The sequence below is a fragment of the Cryptomeria japonica genome, unplaced genomic scaffold (genome assembly GCF_030272615.1).
Source record: "Cryptomeria japonica unplaced genomic scaffold, Sugi_1.0 HiC_scaffold_52, whole genome shotgun sequence".
NCBI lineage: Eukaryota > Viridiplantae > Streptophyta > Pinopsida > Cupressales > Cupressaceae > Cryptomeria > Cryptomeria japonica.
Window position 1 is genome coordinate 525001 of NW_026728874.1, and position 15000 is coordinate 540000.

Genomic DNA, 15000 nt, shown 5'->3' on the forward strand with positions numbered 1-15000 from the left:
GGTTTCTCGCATTGGCTCTTCCGAGGCCCGGTTGCCACCCTGGCGCGCACGAAGTCGGAAGTAGGGTTAATTGCCCGGGTGCGCACCTTTGCCAGGGTGGGCACCTTACCTGGGCTGCGCACCAGGGCGGGCTCAAGATGGCACGCGCGTTCCGTTTTTTTCACTATCTTTCAAAACGGAAATTTTAAAATCTCCTTTTTTTTTTGCCTTTTCTGGAAATTAGTGAAGGCAGCGCATCAAAGGTGCGCACCTCGCTGCCCACCTTGGTGTGCTCTGAGGTGCGCACCCGGGAGCGCTACGAAGTGTGCTCCAAGGTGCGGCGTGCACGTTGTCGGAGCCCGGTTTGCCCCGGGTGCGCACCTCGCCTGCACCTTGGCCGGGGTGGGCACCTTGGCTGGGTTTGCCCAGGGTGCGCTCCGAAGCGGGGTTACTGGAGCGCCCCCTCTTTTTTTGTCAGAGCGTTTGGTGGGGTTTCTCGCATTGGCTCTTCCCAGGCCCGGTTGTTGGGTGCGCTCCCACCCTGGCACGCGCGAAGTTGGAAGTTGGGTTAATTGCCCGGGCGCGCACCTTCGCCAGGGTGGGCACCTTGGTGCGCACACCTTGGCTGGGCTGCGCACCAGGGCGGGCTCAAGATGGCACCAGCATTCCCTTTTTCTCACTATCTTTCAAAACGGAAATTTTAAAATCTCGTTTTTTTTTTGCCTTTTATGGAAATTAGTGAAGGCATCGCATCAAAGGTGCGCACCTCGCTGCCCACCTTGGTGTGCTCCGAGGTGCCCACCACGGTGCGCAACGCCGGTGCGAACCCGGGAGCGCCCCGATGTGTGCTCCAAGGTGCGGCGTGCACGAAGTCGGACCCCGGTTTGCCCCGGGTGCGCACCTCGCGTGCACCTTGGTGCGCACACCTTGGCTGGGTTGCGCGGCCTGGTGGGCACCATGGTGCGCACCAAGGAGCGCTCCGAAGTGTGCTCCAAGGTGCGGCGTGCACGAAGTCGGAGCCCGGTTTGCCCCGGGTACGCACCTCGCGTGCACCTTCGCCGGGGTGGGCACCTCGGCTGGGTTGCGCGCCCTGGTGCGCACCAAGGAGCGCTCCGAAGTGTGCTCCAAGGTGCGGCGTGCACGAAGTCGGAGCCCGGTTTGCCCCGGGTGCGCACCTTCGCCGCGGTGCGCACCATGGCGTGCACGAAGTCGGAGCCCAGTTTGCCCCGGGTGCGCACCTCGCGTGCACCTTCGGCGGGGTTGCGCGCCCTGGTGGGCACCATGGTGCGCACCAAGGAGCGCTCCGAAGTGTGCTCCAAGGTGCGGCGTGCACGAAGTCGGAGCCCGGTTTGCCCCGGGTGCGCACCTCGCGTGCACCTTCGGCGGGGTTGCGCGCCCTGGTGGGCACCATGGTGCGCACCAAGGAGCGCTCCGAAGTGTGCTCCAAGGTGCGGCGTGCACGAAGTCGGAGCCCGGTTTGCCCCGGGTGCGCACCTCGCGTGCACCTTCGCCGCGGTGGGCACCATGGCGTGCACGAAGTCGGAGCCCGGTTTGCCCCGGGTGCGCACCTCGCGTGCACCTTCGCCGGGGTGGGCACCTCGGCTGGGTTGCGCGCCCTGGTGCGCACCAAGGAGCGCTCCGAAGTGTGCTCCAAGGTGCGGCGTGCACGAAGTCGGAGCCCGGTTTGCCCCGGGTGCGCACCTCGCGTGCACCTTCGCCAGGGTGGGCACCTCGGTGCGCACACCTTCTCAATGTTTTCTTGCCTTTTCTGGAAATTGGTGAAGGCAGCGCATCAAAGGTGCGCACCTCGGTGTGCTCCGAGGTGCGAACCCGAGAGCGCTCCGAGGTGCCCACGAAGTCGAAAGTCGGGTTAATTGCATTGTTTTCCCCGGGTGCGCTCCGAGGTGCGCAACATCGGCGCGCACCAAGGAGGGCTCCGAAGTGTGCTCCAAGGTGCGCACGATGGCGTGCACCTCTGGTGCGCACGATTCGGAGCTCGGTTTGACCGGGGTGCGCACACCTTGGCCGGGTTGCGCACCTTTTGTGCGCTCCAAGGTGCGCACGAAGTCGGAGCTCGGTTTGCCCCGGGTGCGCACCTTCGCCAGGGTGCGCACCTTGATGCGCACGCCTTGGCTGGGCTGCGCACCTTGGTGGGCGCCATGGTGCGCACCTTTCGTGCGCTCCAAGGTGCGCACGAAGTCGGAGCTCGGTTTGCCCCGGGTGCGCACCTTGGTGGGCGCCATGGTGCACTCCGAGGTGCCCAAGATTGGTGCGCACCAAGGAGCGCTCCGAAGTGCGCTCCAAGGTGCGCGCGAAGTCGAAAGTTGGGTTAATTGTCCGGTTTGCCTCGGGTGCGCACCTTGCGTGCACCTTCGCCAGGGTGGGCGCCTTGGTGCGCACACCTTGGCTGGGCTGCGCACACCTTGGCACCCGCGTTTCCTTCATTTTAAATTTTTTTTTTTTACAATCTCTCAAGTGGGAAATTCTATAATCTCAACTTTTTTTGCCTTTTCAGGAAACTTTTGAATGGAGCGCATCATTGGTGCGCTCCGAAGTGTGCTCCAAAGCTCTCTCCAGCTGCGTGCACCTGCCCCGGCCGCGCACCCGGCCCCGCCCAGCTTCGCTCACCTGTCCCGGGCGTCTGGTGCGGAACCTTAGAGTAAGAAACATCACCGTGCACCTTGGCCAACGTGCGCGACTCGACCGAGCGCGCACTGGCCGAGGTGCACACCGATTTCACCTGGGTGCGCGCGCAGCACCTCGGGCGCACCGGGGTGCGCGCACAACGCCCGGGTTGCACCGTGGCCTGTGTGCTCGGGGCGCCTCGGGTGCGCGCTCGGTGTCGCCCCCGCGCGCGCGGTAGTGCGGGCAGCGCACCCCGGCCCGGCCCGGCCCCGACGAGAACGCAAACGGGCAAAAGGTTTATTCAAATAGCATTGCGACGCCCGGCGAAAAACTAAAAAAGGGTGCAACACCGGGACTTCCCGGGAGGTCACCCATCCCAGTACTACTCCGGCCCAAGCGCGCTTAACTGCGGAGTTCTGATGGGATCCGGTGCACTAACGCTGGTATGATCGCACCCGTTATGAGCTTGTCGCAGTGTGTACTTAGCAAACCGCGACCCACGTGCGAATCCACCCCGGCCACCCACCCCCGTCGAGGTGCACACCCTCCCTCGCGAAGTGCGCCCCGTTCGCCAAGTGTGAGCCCTGCCCGGGTGCGCGCACCTTGCTAGGGCGTCGGGTGTGCACCCGGCCCGGCCTACGTGCGTGCACCTGGAGGGGGCGTCGTGTGCGTGCAGTGTCCCGTCTGCAACGCGGTGCCCACACACCACCTCGGGCGCAACGACCTGCGCTCACATGTGGGCCGAGTGCACCTTGGTGCATGTTCGGGGCGCCTCGGGTGCACGCTCGATCTTGCCCTGGTGCACCAAGGCGCTCGGTTTGCCCCGGGTGCGCACTTGGTGCAAGGTGGGCACCCAAAATAGGGATCAAGCACCAAAACACAAGTTTCGGGATGCAAAATGGGACCCAAGGACCACAAATGCGTTCCAAGACCCATGATGGGTCCACGAGAACAAAAATGTGTTCCGAGACTTAATAAACAAATATTGGGTTTTAGGAGAAGAAACATGCTCTGATGCCCAAAACGAGAATCGACCCCGAAAAGGCCACAGGCCAAAAGTGGGATGCGAGACAAAAAAAAATGGGACCCGAGGACCAAAATTGGGTTCCCAGGTCGAAGACAGGGCAACCGGACAAGAAACGACCTCTAAGGCTCGAAATGAGTCCCGACGACTAAAACTTGACAAGAAGCACCCATCAGGCACCCAACTCGACACCCATGGGATGCCGACCCACCCGGGCTTCCACCTAGCACACCTTGGCACCCACCCACCCTCGCACCCAACCTCGCACCCAACTTAGCACCTTTGAACCCACATTGGCACTCACCCTGACCCTGGCACCTTGGAACCCACATTGGCACTCACCTTGACCCTGGCACCCACCTTTGCACTCACCTTGGGACCCACCCTGGCTCCCACCTCGGCACCCACCCAGACACCCACCTTGGTTCCTTGGCACCCACCTTGGATCCTTGGCACCCACCCCGACACCCACCTTGGCACGCAACTTGGCTACTTGCCACCCACCTTGGCTCCTTGACGCCCACCCCGACAACCACCCCGTGACCTACCCTGGCTAGGGTTGGTGCACACCCACCCTGGTGCCCACCTTGGCACCCACCCTATGACCCACCTTGGCACGCACCTTAGTACCCACCCCGTTACCCACCCTAGGACCCACCCCGTGACCCACCTTGGCCAGGGTGGGTGCACCCACCCTGGTGCCCACCTTGGCACCCACCCATCCTAGCACCCAGCCTGTGACCGGGCTTGGAACCCAACCTTGCACCCGCACCCGTCTTGGCCAGTGTGGGTGCGCACCCATCCTGGCACCCACGTTGTGACACACCCTTTAACCCACGCACCCTAGCACCCACGTTGGCACCCACCTTGGAACCCAACCTAGCAACTTGGCACCCACCCCGTGACCCACCTTGGCATCCACCATAGCAGTCGCCGACTTGGCACCCACCTCGGCACCCACCTTGACACTTGTGGACCCACCTTGCCACTCACCCTAGCATCGACCCATCCTAGCACCCACCCTGGCACCTTTGCACCCTAGCACTCACCCATCCTAGCACCTAACCTGTGACCCACCTTGACACTCACCCTCGCACCCACCTTGGAACCCAACCTAGCACCCACCCACCCTGACACCAACCCTAGCACCTACCCACCCTTGCACCCACCCTGTGACCCATCTTGGCACCCACCCATCCTACCACTCAACCTATCACCCACCTTCTCACCCACCTTGGCATCCACCTTAGCACCCACCCACACTGGCACCTTGGCACCCACCTCGGGCAAGGTGGGTGCACACCCACCCTGGCACCCAATTTAGAACCCACCGAGCATGTTACCCACCTTGGCACCCACATTGCAGCCCACCCTAGTACCCACCCTATGACCCACATTGGCATCCACACCCTAGCACCCAGGCACCTCGACACCCGCCTTGACACCCACCCTAGCACTGAACCTGTGACCCACCTTGGAACTCACCCTAGAACCCACCCACCCTGTGAACCACCTTGGCATCCACCTTAGCACCCACCCACCTTGGCACCCACTCTAGCACTCACCCATCCTAACACCCAACTTGTTACCCACCTTGGCACCCGCCCTCGCGTCCACCTTGAAACCCACCCTAGCACCCACCCACGCAGGAGCCCACCTTGGCACCCAACCTAACACCCACGCATCCTGGCACCCAACTTGTGACCCACCTTGGAACCCACCCTAGTACCCACCTTTGAACCCACTATATCACCAACCCACCTTGGCACCCACCCTATGACCCTCTTTGGAATCCACCCTAGCACGCACCCACCCTGGCACCCACCATGGAGCGCACCCTAGCACCCACCCACCTCGGCACGCACCTCAACACCCACCTTGGTGTGCGCACTGCGCCAACCTCTCAAAGACCCTATGTGGTGCGCTCCAAAGTGTACACCTTTGGTGCGCTCCAAGGTGCGCACCTTTGGTGCACACCGAGGTGCACACCAAAGTGTGCACCGAGGTGAGCACCAAAGTGCACTCCAGGGTGCACACCAAGGCGTGCACCTTTGGTGCGGTCAATGCAAACGAATTCGGAAGTTGGGGTCGATGTCCTAATCGCTGCTGCAGACTACACGTATGAGAATCGGACAAATAGCTTTATATAGGGGAGGTGTTGCGTTTGATGGGTCGACTCCCCTGGTTGTGTGCACTGCACCAACTTCAAAGACCCTGTCTTGTTTAAGAAGTCAAAAGTTGGGGTGGATGTCCTAATCATTGCTGCAGTCTACGCATGTATGAGAATCAGACAAATAGCTTATATAGGGGAGGTGTTGCATTCGGTGGGTTGACTCCCCTGGTTGTGCGCACTGCGCCAACCTCAAAGACCCCGCATAGCAGAAGAAGTCGGAAGTCGGATTTTGGTGAGCACCAAGGCGTGCACCTTTGGTGCGGTCAACGCAGACGAATTCAGAAGTTGGGGTGGATGTCCTAATCGTTGTTGCAGGCTACACATGTATGAGAATCAGACAAATAGCTTATATAGGGGAGGTGTTGGGTTTGATGGGTCAACTCCCTTGGTTGTGCGCATTACGCCAACCTCAAAGACCTTGTTTTCGTTAAGAAGTCAAAAGTTGGGGTCAATGTCCTAATGGCTCCTGCAGGCTACACATGTATGAGAATCGGACAAATAGCTTATATAGGGGAGGTGTTGGGTTTGATGGGTCGACTCCCCTGGTTGTGCGCATTACGTCAACCTCAAAGACCTTGTTTTCGTTAAGAAGTCAAAAGTTGGGGTCGATGTCCTAATTGCTCCTGTAGACTACACATGTATGAGAATCAGACAAATAGCTTATATAGGGGAGGTGTTGGGTTTGATGGGTTGACTCCCCTAGTTGTTCGCATTACACCAACCTCAAAGACCTTGTTTTCGTTTAGAAGCCGAAAGTTGGGGTCGATGTCCTAATTGCTCCTGCAGGCTACGCATGTATGAGAATCAGACAAATAGCTTATATAGGGGAGGTGTTGGGTTTGATGGGTCGACTCCCCTGGTTGTGCGCATTGCGCCAACCTCAAAGACCCTGCATTGCGGATGAAGTCGAAAGTCAGAGTTTGGTGTGCTACAAGGTGTGGTCGAAGGTGCTCACCTAGGTGTGCACCTTTGGAGCACAGGAAAAGTGCCCTCCAAAAGTGCGCACCTTTGGAGTGCACAAAAGTGCCCTCCAAAAGTGCGCACCTTTGGAGCGCAGAAAAGTGCCCTCCAAAAAGTGCCCTCCAAAAGTGCGCACCTTTGGAGCGCAGAAAAGTGCCCTCCAAAAAGTGCCCTCCAAAAGTGCGCACCTTTGGAGCGCAGAAAAGTGCCCTCCAAAAAGTGCCCTCCAAAAGTGCGCACCTTTGGAGCGCAGAAAAGTGCCCTCCAAAAAGTGCCCTCCAAAAGTGCGCACCTTTGGAGCGCAGAAAAGTGCCCTCCAAAAAGTGCCCTCCAAAAGTGCGCACCTTTGGAGCGCAGAAAAGTGCCCTCCAAAAAGTGCCCTCCAAAAGTGCGCACCTTTGGAGCGCAGAAAAGTGCCCTCCAAAAAGTGCCCTCCAAAAGTGCGCACCTTTGGAGCGCAGAAAAGTGCCCTCCAAAAGTGCGCACCTTTGGAGCGCACAAAAGTGCCCTCCAAAAGTGCGCACTTTTGGTGCGCACCAAGGCGCTGGTTCGGTCGTTGCAGGCGAGTTCGGAAGTTGGGGTCGATGTCCTGAGCGGAGGTGCAAACTACACAGGTGTCGGAATCGGACAAATAGCTTATATAGGGGAGGTGTATGCTTCGATGGGTCGACTCCCCAGGTTGAGCGCACCGCGCCAACCTCAAAGACCCTACGGTATGGATGAAGTCGGAAGTTGGGTCCGATGACCGATTCGATTAGTAGGTATGCTCATGAGGTCGGAATTTGGGTCCGATGACCTGCCATGTGCAGGAAGGCGAATGTTGACACTGTGCGTTGCAAGGTGCACACCAAGGCGCTGGTGCGGTCTTTTTAGTCGAGTTCGGAAGTTGGGGTCGATGTCCTGATCGGAGGTGCAAGCTACACAGGTGTGGGAATCGGACAAATAGCTTATATAGGGGAGGTGTATGCTTCGTTGGGTCGACTCCCCGGGTTGAGCGCACCGCGCCAACCTCAAAGACCCTACGGTATGGATGAAGTCGGAAGTTGGGTCCGATGACCGATTCGATATGTAGGCATACTCGCGAGGTCGGAATTTGGGTCCGATGACCTGCCACGTGCAGGAAGGCGAATGTTGGCACTGTGCGTTGCAAGGTGCGCACCAAGGCGCTGGTTCGGTCGTTGGAGGCGAGTTCGGAAGTTGGGGTCGATGTCTTGATCGGAGGTGCAAACTACACAGGTGTGGGAATCGGACAAATAGCTTATATAGGGGAGGTGTATGCTTCGTTGGGTCGACTCCCCGGGTTGAGCGCACCGCGCCAACCTCAAAGACCCTACGGTATGGATGAAGTCGGAAGTTGGGTCCGATGACCGATTCGATATGTAGGCATACTCGCGAGGTCGGAATTTGGGTCCGATGACCTGCCATGTGCAGGAAGGCGAATGTTGGGACTGTGCGTCGCAAGGTGCGCACCAAGGCGCTGGTGCCGTCGTTGCAGTCGAGTTCGGAAGTTGGGGTCGATGTCCTGGTCAGAGGTGCAAACTACACAGGTGTGGGAATCGGACAAATAGCTTATATAGGGGAGGTGTATGCTTCGATGGGTCGACTCCCTGGGTTGAGCGCACCGCGCCAACCTCAAAGACCCTACAGTATGGATGAAGTCGGAAGTTGGGTCCGATGACCGATTCGATACGTAGGCATATTGGCGAGGTCTGAATTTGTGTCCGATGACCTGCCATGCGCAGGAAGGCGGAATTTGGGTCCGATGACCGAGTTGATGGCGTGCCATGCGCAGAAAGGCGGAATTTGGGTCCGATGACCGAGTTGATGTTGATGGCCCGCCATGCACAGGAAGGCGGAATTTGGGTCCGATGACCGATTTGAAGGCGTGCCATACGCAAAAAGGCGGAGTTTGGGTCCGATGACCGAGTTGATATTGATGGCCCGCCATGCGCAGGAAGGCGGAATTTGGGTCCGATGACCTGACATACGCATGGAGTCCGACTCGGGGGCCGATGTTCGATTCGATGACTTGCATTGTGGGTAAAGTCGGAAGTTGTGGTCTTTGACCCGATTCGATGACCAGACTTCGGCTGCTTGAGAATCGGACAAATAACTTATATAGGGGAGGTAGTGTTCTCGAGCATCCTCCCCCCGTGCCCGTTTATGTCGATTGATGCTGGTGCTCGACTGGTTGGAGCGCTCGGATGCAAAAATCTTGCACCAGGATTTATCGATTGTGATGGACACGGCAAGTCTCCTGATTGCTATGCAGGAGCTCATCGTGAATCTCTATGCGGCCTTGGTATGGACTCGACCTGCGGAATGGTTCGGCAATGGTAGTCGCTCCAACACGTCCTTGCAATGGCCACAGAGGTGATTCGACTAGAGCTCCAGTCTAGCTTTTGGGTTGCTTGGCGGACTGGTATAGCCGCGATCGAGTTCCGGCCATGAACGTTTTAGATAGCTCTTGGGCTTTCTGGGACGGAAGTCGGAAGTTTGGGCTGTTGTCCGATTTGATGACCATTCTTCGGATGTGTGAGAATCGGACAAATAACTTATATAGGGGACTGTGTTGTCTCACGCAGCCCCCTCCGTGCCCCTCTATCTCGACCGATGTTGGTGCTTGAAAGGGTTGGGATCGCTCGGATTTATAAACGTGCACCACCATTTGTCGAGTGTGAGGGACGCGGCAGGTCTCCTAAATGCTATGCGGGCGCTCTCTGAGAATCTCTATCCGGCCTCGACACAGACTAGTCTTGCTGAATGGTTTGGCACTGGTAGTCGATCCAACACGTCGTTGTTGTGGCCGCCTAGGCGATTCGATTCGAGCCCCCGTCTAGCTTTTGGGTTGCTTGGCGGATTTTGCCCTATCCGCAAGTGAGCTCGGTCCCTAAACGTTCGAGAAACCCGATTGCTATGCGCCGACTCTCTTTCTTGCGAGCCTCCATCTAGCTTTTGGGTCTCTACGGAACGGAAGTCGGAATCTGGGACCGTTGTTTGATTCGACGAGGCAGACTACGGTTGTGCGAGAATCGGACAAATAACTTATATAGGGGAGGTGTTGACTGGAGCATTCTCCCCCGTGCCCCTCTAACTCGACCAATGCTGGCGCTCGAACGGTGGTAGCGCTCGGATTTTCATTGAGCGCCAGCATTGGTCGATTTAGAGGGGCATGCGAGATTCCCGAATGCTATGCGAGGGCTCTAACGGAAATGTCTATTGGTTTCGGTATGGATGCAATTGCGAGTGGTTCGGCAAAGGTAGTCGTTCCGATGCGTCCATGTCGTGGCCAAATCGATAATTCGATTTGAGCCCTCGTATAGCATTTGGGTCTCTCGATGTGATTCCGCATTCCAGTCCCTTTGGGCACTGCTTGAGCCGCATCCCAGGGGGTTCCCTTCCCAATAATCTGCCTCGCAACCCGATTGCTATGCGGTGAGGCTCCTCGGCCGCCTCGGAACTATCTGTGTATCAGACGCATCGCGGGATAAGGGGTTGGCAACGGTAGTCGCCCCAAGCGCGTCCGATGCTTGGACCATTCCGAGGCGGCCCTGAAGCCTCTTCCGTCTAGCCGTTGGGTCCTTCTCGCCGCATCCCTCGCCTCGCACCCCGATTGCTATGCGGTGAGGCTCCTCGGCCGCCTCGGAACTATCTGTGTATCGGACGCGTCGCGGGATAAGGGGTTGTCACTGGTAGTCGCCCCAAGCGCGTCCGATGCTTGGACCATTCCGAGGCGGCCCTGAAGCCTCTTCCGTCTAGCCGTTGGGTCCTTCTCGCCGCATCCCTCGCCTCGCACCCCGATTGCTATGCGGTGAGGCTCCTCGGCCGCCTCGGAACTATCTGTGTATCGGACGCGTCGCGGGATAAGGGGTTGTCATTGGTAGTCGCCCCAAGCGCGTCCGATGCTTGGACCATTCCGAGGCGGCCCTGAAGCCTCTTCCGTCTAGCCGTTGGGTCCTTCTCGCCGCATCCCTCGCCTCGCACCCCGATTGCTATGCGGTGAGGCTCCTCGGCCGCCTTGGAACTATCTGTGTATCGGACGCGTCGCGGGATAAGGGGTTGTCACTGGTAGTCGCCCCAAGCGCGTCCGATGCTTAGACCATTCCGAGGCGGACCCGAAGCCTCTTCCGTCTAGCCGTTGGGTCCTTCTCGCCGCATCCTTCGCCTCGCACCCCGATTGCTATGCGGTGAGGCTCCTCGGCCGCCTCGGAACTATCTGTGTATCGGACGCGTCGCGGGATAAGGGGTTGTCACTGGTAGTCGCCCCAAGCGCGTCCGATGCTTGGACCATTCCGAGGCGGACCCGAAGCCTCTTCCGTCTAGCCGTTGGGTCCTTCTCGCCGCATCCCTCGCCTCGCACCCCGATTGCTATGCGGTGAGGCTCCTCGGCCGCCTTGGAACTATCTGTGTATCGGACGCGTCGCGGGATAAGGGGTTGTCACTGGTAGTCGCCCCAAGCGCGTCCGATGCTTGGACCATTCCGAGGCGGACCCGAAGCCTCTTCCGTCTAGCCGTTGGGTCCTTCTCGCCGCATCCCTCGCCTCGCACCCCGATTGCTATGCGGTGAGGCTCCTCGGCCGCCTTGGAACTATTTGTGTATCGGACGCGTCGCGGGATAAGGGGTTGTCACTGGTAGTCGCCCCAAGCGCGTCCGATGCTTGGACCATTCCGAGGCGGACCCGAAGCCTCTTCCGTCTAGCCGTTGGGTCCTTCTCGCCGCATCCCTCGCCTCGCACCCCGATTGCTATGCGGTGAGGCTCCTCGGCCGCCTTGGAACTATCTGTGTATCGGACGCGTCGCGGGATAAGGGGTTGTCACTGGTAGTCGCCCCAAGCGCGTCCGATGCTTGGACCATTCCGAGGCGGCCCCGAAGCCTCTTCCGTGTAGCCGTTGGGTCCTTCTCGCCGCATCCCTCGCCTCGCACCCCGATTGCTATGCGGTGAGGCTCCTCGGCCGCCTTGGAACTATCTGTGTATCGGACGCGTCGCGGGATAAGGGGTTGTCACTGGTAGTCGCCCCAAGCGCGTCCGATGCTTGGACCATTCCGAGGCGGCCCCGAAGCCTCTTCCGTGTAGCCGTTGGGTCCTTCTCGCCGCATCCCTCGCCTCGCACCCCGATTGCTATGCGGTGAGGCTCCTCGGCCGCCTTGGAACTATCTGTGTATCGGACGCGTCGCGGGATAAGGGGTTGTCACTGGTAGTCGCCCCAAGCGCGTCCGATGCTTGGACCATTCCGAGGCGGACCTGAAGCCTCTTCCCTCTAGCCGTTGGGGCTTTCTCGCCGCATCCCTCGCCTCGCACCCTGATTGCTATGCTGTGAGGCTCCTCGGCCGCCTTGGAACTATCTGTGTATCGGACGCATCGCGGGATAAGGGGTTGGCAGTGGTAGTCGCCCCAAGCGCATCCGATGCTTGGACCATTCCGAGGCGGCCCTGCAGCCTCTTCCGTCTAGCCGTTGGGGCCATCTCGCCGCATCCCCCACCTCGCACCACGATTGCTATGCGGTGAGGCTCCTTGGCCGCCTCGGAACTATCTGTGTATCGGACGCATCGCGGGATAAGGGGTTGTCACTGGTAGTCGCCCCAAGCGCGTCCGATGCTTGGACTATTCCGAGGCGGCCCTGCAGCCTCTTCCGTCTAGCCGTTGGGGCCATCTCGCTGCATCCCCCACCTCCTCGGCCGCCTCGGAACTATCTGTGTATCGGACGCATCGCGGGATAAGGGGTTGGCAGTGGTAGTCGCCCCAAGCGCGTCCGATGCTTGGACTATTCCGAGGCAGCCCTGCAGCCTCTTCCGTCTAGCCTTTGGGGCCATCTCGCCGCATCCCTCGTCTCGCACCCCGATTGCTATGCGGTGAGGCTCCTCGGCCGCCTGGGAACTATCTTCGTATCGGACGCATCGCGGGATAAGGGGTTGTCACTGGTAGTCGCCCCAAGCGCGTCCGATGCTTGGACTATTCCGAGGCGGCCCTGTGGCCTCTTCCGTCTAGCCGTTGGGGCCATCTCGCCGCATCCCCCACCTCGCACCCCGATTGCTATGCGGTGAGGCTCTTCGGCCGCCTTGGAACTATCTTCGTATCGGACGCATTGCGGGATAAGGGGTTGTCACTGGTAGTGGCCCCAAGCGCGTCCGATGCTTGGACTATTCCGAGGCGGCCCTGCAGCCTCTTCCGTCTAGCCGTTGGGGCCATCTCGCCGCATCCCCCACCTCGCACCCCGATTGCTATGCGGTGAGGCTCCTCGGCCGCCTTGGAACTATCTTCGTATCGGACGCATCGCGGGATAAGGGGTTGTCACTGGTAGTCGCCCCAAGCGCGTCCGATGCTTGTACTATTCCGACGCGGCCCTGTGGCCTCTTCCGTCTAGCCGTTGGGGCCATCTCGCCGCATCCCCCACCTCGCACCCCGATTGCTATGCGGTGAGGCTCCTCGGCCGCCTTGGAACCATCTTCGTATCGGACGCATCGCGGGATAGGGGGCTGTCACTGGTAGTCGCCCCAAGCGTGTCCGATGCTTGGACCATTCCTAGGCGGCCCTGAAGCCTCTTCCGTCTAGCCGTTGGGGCCTTCCCGCCCCATCCCTCGCCTCGCACCCCCGATTGCTATGCGGTGAGGCTCCTCGGCCGCCTTGGAACCATCTGTGTATCGGACGCATCGCGGGATAAGGGGTTGGCACTGGCAGTCGCCCCAAGCGCGTCCGATGCTTGGACCATTCCGAGGTGGCCCTGAAGCCTCTTCCGTCTAGCCGTTGGGGCCTTCCCGCCCCATCCCTCGCCTCGCACCCCGATTGATATGCGGTGAGGCTCCTCGGCCGCCTTGGAACTATCTGTGTATCGGACGCATCGCGGGATAAGGGGTTGGCACTGGTAGTCGTCCCAATCGCATCCGATGCTTGGACCATTCCGAGGCGGCCCTGCAGCCTCTTCCGTTTAGCCGTCGGGGCCTTCCCGCCGCATCCCTCGCCTCGCATCCCGATTCCTATGCGGTGAGTCTTCTCGGCCGCCGCGGAACTATACCTGTTATTGCTACTGCATCCTTCGGCTGGTAACCTCCTCTGCCGCCTTGGAACGTTCTCTTTGTCGGACGCGTCGCGGGATAAGGGGTTGGCACTGGTAGTCGCCCCAAGCGCGCCCGATGCATAGACCGCTCCGAGTCGACCTTGCTTTCAGCCTCTCACATGCATAGACCTCTCTGAGTCGACCCTGCAGCCTCTCACGTTTAGCCTTTGGAATCTCGCCTCACAACATGATTGCTATCCTTGATGCATCCCTTGCCTCGAGCCCTGATTGCTTTCTTGGCTGCATCCCTCCTCTCCTCACAGCCCGGTTGTCATCACTGCTTCATCCGTCGCTTCATGCATTCTGGCTGCTGGGCCCTTCCCACCGCACACCTCGATTGCTATCTCTTCTGCATCACACACCCCGATTGCTATCTCTGCTACATCCCTCGGCTCTCACTTCTGCATCCTTCGCCTCACACCTCGATTGCTATCAATGCTGCATCCGTAACCTCACACCCCGATTGCTATGCGGGGAGGCTCCTTGGCCGCCTTGGAAATTTCTGTGTGTCGGACGCACCGCGGGATAAGGGGTTGGCACTGGTAGTCGCCCCAAGTGCGCCCGATTCTTAGACCGCTTCGAGGTGACCTCGTAGCCTCTTTCGTCCAGGCTTCCTGCCTTCAACGCCCTTTTTACACCTCGATTGCTATGCGCGGGCTCGTTGGCGTCTATCACCTCTCTGCGAAGAGTGGCACGATGATTGTTGGGGTAAATCGTAGCAGTCCGATCTCTGGCCTTGGGCCATTGTGAGGGCTGATCGATTTCCTGTGCGCATCTCGTGTTCGCCCAGTAACAGACTCGACGACTTGTAATCGGTCTTGTTCCCGATTGTTCCTGGAGGTAGTCTTCGGAACTCTTGGATTTGACCTGTCACTCGAACTGTCCTCTTCCGAGGATGCTTGTGTGTGTGTGCTTGTGCCATTTCCTTGGCGGTATTAACGAGATATTAAAGAGCGGAGTGAGCGCCTCGCCCAGCTATGTTTGGGGCTCTCACTCCCTTACCCGGTGTGCGACCGCTTTGCACGTAGGTTGCGGAGCATCGCGACTCTTTCGATGTTTGGCGGTTGTCTTCCGGTGATGCGTTGGTCCCGAAGTGCACGTTACTAGCATTTCTGCCATTGTTCTCGATCTTTGGCACGTTCCTTCGTTGCAATTGGATATATATCTCCGTTTATACGCGCAGGCT

At 59.4% G+C, this 15000-nt stretch overlaps 1 non-coding gene across 1 annotated transcript; it reads right to left on the reverse strand.

The window, feature by feature from the left end:
- Positions 1-2942: 2942 nt before the first annotated feature.
- LOC131862868 (5S ribosomal RNA) lies at positions 2943-3061 on the reverse strand. Its single transcript, XR_009361804.1, has one exon. It is a non-coding gene; the product is annotated as a 5S ribosomal RNA (ribosomal RNA).
- Positions 3062-15000: the final 11939 nt, after the last annotated feature.